The 4,176-nt window shown below is 50.9% G+C and overlaps 2 non-coding genes across 2 annotated transcripts; one reads left to right on the forward strand and one right to left on the reverse strand.

The window, feature by feature from the left end:
* Positions 1 to 609: 609 nt before the first annotated feature.
* On the reverse strand, positions 610 to 684 carry Trnap-cgg (transfer RNA proline (anticodon CGG)). The gene has a single exon. It is a non-coding gene; the product is annotated as a tRNA-Pro (tRNA).
* Positions 685 to 1,051: 367 nt separating this feature from the next.
* Trnap-cgg (transfer RNA proline (anticodon CGG)) lies at positions 1,052 to 1,126 on the forward strand. The gene has a single exon. It is a non-coding gene; the product is annotated as a tRNA-Pro (tRNA).
* Positions 1,127 to 4,176: the final 3,050 nt, after the last annotated feature.

The following is a 4,176-nucleotide window of genomic DNA, read 5'->3' on the forward strand; positions in this document are numbered from 1 at the left end:
AGGTGCAGGAGCAATCGGTTGCAGAGATGGGCAAACTCGTTCACCCTTGGGAACTAGTTCACTGGTGATCGCTCCTCTTTGGGAACCGATCATTTTTGGTGGTTCACTGTTGATTGTGCTTGGTATATGGTTCTTATGAAAAACTGAAAATCAGTAGCATAGGTAACTGAAGATGGAAGGAACCCCTGGAGTACAGAGTTTTTATTCATAACAGAATTCTCATGCAGTTGTAATTTTAGTGATTCTGCAAAACATCTCCTTTAGCCAACTATAACCTTATGTGGCTGATCGCAGTGAAATAATAGAAGGTGGCGCACGAGAAACCGGCCCCGAGTACAGACTGCTCGCCAATTACGCAGGATTTGTTGACCGCTACGAGCAGAATAGATAAACATGTAATAATTAGGCAGTGAAGAAATAACAAATAAGTTAATGCAAACAACTTCGAAACAGTAGACGACGATTGGTAAGCGACAATGAGCAGTCCAGTACTCGGGGCCGAGTTTTCGTGCACCACCCTGAACCACTGAAACAATATTGTGGGAATGAGATTTTCACTCTGCAGCGGAGTGTGCGCTGATATGAAACTTCCTGGCAGATTAAAACTGTGTGCCCGACCGAGACTCGAACTCGGGACCTTTGCCTTCCGCGGGCAAGTGCTCTACCAACTGAGCTACCGAAGCACGACTCACGCCCGGTACTCACAGCTTTTCTTCTGCCAGTACCTCGTCTCCTACCTTCCAAACTTTACAGAAGCTCTCCTGCGAAACTTGCAGAACTAGCACTCCTGAAAGAGAGTCCCGAGTTCGAGTCTCGGTCGGGCACACAGTTTTAATCTGCCAGGAAGTTTCATACCAGCGCACACTCCGCTGCAGAGTGAAATTCTCATTCTGGAAACAACCCCCAGGCTGTGGCTAAGCCATGTCTCCGCAATATCCTTTCTTTCAGGAGTGCTAGTTCTGCAAGTTTCGCAGGAGAGCTTCTGTAAAGTTTGGAAGGTAGGAGACGAGGTACTGGCAGAAGTAAAGCTGTGAGTACCGGGCGTGAGTCGTGCTTCGGTAGCTCAGTTGGTAGAGCACTTGCCCGCGGAAGGCAAAGGTCCCGAGTTCGAGTCTCGGTCGGGCACACAGTTTTAATGTGCCAGGAAGTTTCAATATTGTGGGAGTTATCGTATTGCCGGCCGGTGTGGACGTGCGGTTCTAGGCGCTTCAGTCTGGAACCGCGTGACCGCTACGGTCGCAGGTTCGAATCCTGCCTCGGGCATGGCTGTGCGTGATGTCCTTAGGTTAGGTTAGGTTTAAGTAGTTCTAAGTTCTAGGGGACTGATGACCACAGATGTCTCCCAAAGTGCTCAGAGCCATTTGAACCATTTTTGAGTTACCGTATTCTCTTTAGAAACCGTGACACCACACACTCGATTATGGAGCCCGGGCTTCACTCGGTTGTTGATTTGGTCTTCCTTCCCTAACAATGGACATGCTGTTTTACCTTGGATCGAAAAAAAGACGGAAAATGGCCACTAGTGTTTGCCATGCCGACGTCCTTTGCATGTGTAAAAACAAAAAAAATTTGCCTTTTCGCAAGTATCGTAATTTTTATGTAATTTACGTAATTACAAAATACATTTTAAATATCAGTTGTGGACGCTGAATAGAATACGAAAATACCAGAGGTTTAGAGTTCAAAAGAAGTTCGAAACAGATCTAGAATGGGCTTGCGAAGCGAACGAAACGAAGAACTCGATACTGAACAATGAGCAGTCGTCAGTGGAACTGCGACGAGTGGCTACACGAAGAAGGACGAGTTCGGCCGAGCGAGACCGAGACCGAGACAGACGGAGAACGGGACCGAGGCTGGAACGAGACCGGTCGACACGCGGTTGCGTGAACGAGACCGACCGTTTCACGTTCCCGGGAACTGTAAGTAGAAAGCCGCAACCGAAGTAAACTATGAAACACCGTTCCTTATAATTCGTTCCTCGCTCGTTCCGTTCATCTCAGTGAACCGTTCCTTTGGACCCGTTAGTTCGCGAACGACCCATCTCTAGTCGATAGCTGGATCGTGTGGTGAAGGGCAGGAACGGGCGGCATACTGGCCTTACCGCTAACTGTTTTCCGTTTTTCTCTCTCCCTGCGCAGTATGCGTCACGCAGCCAGCGTCTTTGCAGCACACGACTCCAGTCGCAACTGCGCAGCGCTCGTGAGCCGCGGCGGATTTAACTCTCTGCACGGGGCCCGCTACCTGGCCAGCACAACTCGCAGCAAGTAGCTAGCGTAGCCTATTGTTGTTGTTAACTCCCCGAGCGACCGCGTCGCGGCGCGGCGCCATCTCGGCCGGCAGGCGCGACTTCTGGCGGCTGCTCCCGCTACCCGCCCCGTATCCGCGGATTTCGCCGGCAGCGCAGAACCCGTCCGAAATCGGCTTATCGGCCTTTAATCACCCGGCTGCGAGGCTGCATTAACGTTTTAAACGGGCGGGCCCGAGGTACACAGGCCGCAGCCGCCATTGTGTGCGCGTACTTACACTGCCGCTAATGCGCTCCGGGAGTCAAAGGCCGGGGCCACTGCTACAGGGCGCCCCGACAGCGTCACGCTGCACTGCGTCCATCCCGGGCAGTGGCTGGAAGCGCCTCGCTCCCCATGAAAACCTATGTGGGCCTGCCCGCTGCTGCCCCTGGGCAAAGTGGTGCACGTGTCACTACTCCCACAGTACTTGCGCATGAAGACTGATACACTATTGGCCATTAAAATTGCTACACCACGAAGATGACGTGCTACAGACGAGAAATTTAACCGACAGTAAGAGGATGCTCTGATTTGCAAATGATTACCTTTTCAGAGCATTCACACAAGGTTGGCGCCGGTGGTGACACCTACAACGCGCTGACATGAGGAAAGTTTCCAACCGATTTCTCATACACAAACAGCAGCTGACCGGCGTTGCCTGGTGAAGCGTTCTCGTGATGCCTCGTGTAAGGAGGAGAAATGCGTACCATCACGTTTCCGACTTTGATAAGGGTCGGCTTGTAGCCTATCGCGATTGCGGTTTATCGTATCGCGACATTGCTGCTCGCGTTGGTCGAGATCCAGTTACTGTTAGCGCAATATGGAATCGGTGGGTTCAGGAGGGTAATACGGAACGCCGTGCTAGATCTCAACGGACTCGTATCACTAACAGTGGAGATGACAGGCATCTTATCCGCATGGCTGCAACGGATCGTGCAGACACGTCTTGGTCCCTGAGTCAACAGATGGGCCTGTTTGCAAGACAATAACCGTCTGCACGAACAGTTCGACGACGTTTGCAGCAGGATGGACTATCAGCTCGGAGACCATGGCTGCGGTTACCCTTGACGCTGCATCACAGACAGGACCGCCTGCGATGGTGTACTCAACGACGAACCTGGGTGCACGAATGGCAAAACGTCATTTTTTCGGATGAATCCAGGTTCTGTTTACAGCACTTCGGTGTAGCATTACACTTCGGTGTAGCACATACGGGGAGGAGATTCGCAGATTGTACCGACGCCTTGACCAACGACGGAAGAAGAAAGCGCGAATGATGTCCTCTCTCGCCTTTCTGTCACGCTGCCGACATGAGTGTGCTACACCGAAGTTCTTGAGATGTAAGCGCCTATTCACCACCGCCCAAGCACATCGTATCTACGACAGAATGGAACGAGCTTTTCTTCGTGAGCGAATACATACAACACGGAAAGACTTGGCAAGAACGGATCAGGAACTTCTGGACATTTTCTATCAACTAAGTAGCAGAATGCGTCGAGACGACTGGGACATGATCGACAGCATCACTCACAGGAGCATGCAGAACGAACTCGAGCGCTGCACCGAGCGACAGAAGAAAAAGTTTGAAAGATGCCGGAAGCAGACCGACAAGGCGATTCCCGACATGTCACTCACAGTGGTCAATGTCACTGAACGACAATTGACCGAAGAGGAAGTGTCTGTTCTTCAAAAATTTCGCTATCATCCCGAGAACTATACCTACGGAGGACATCATGGCCAACACTGAAGCAGCCATTCGGACCCTTCCTTGTGAAAGGGCAGAGGAAACAGAAAAATCATTAGATGAACGTCGGCCGAAGAACCCGAGACAGAAGCCAATAGGCAGTTTATATGGAATAAAATCGTCATAATATCTGAACAGTTTACGTTA

The sequence above is a fragment of the Schistocerca nitens genome, chromosome 8, assembly GCF_023898315.1.
Source record: "Schistocerca nitens isolate TAMUIC-IGC-003100 chromosome 8, iqSchNite1.1, whole genome shotgun sequence".
Classification (NCBI taxonomy): domain Eukaryota; kingdom Metazoa; phylum Arthropoda; class Insecta; order Orthoptera; family Acrididae; genus Schistocerca; species Schistocerca nitens.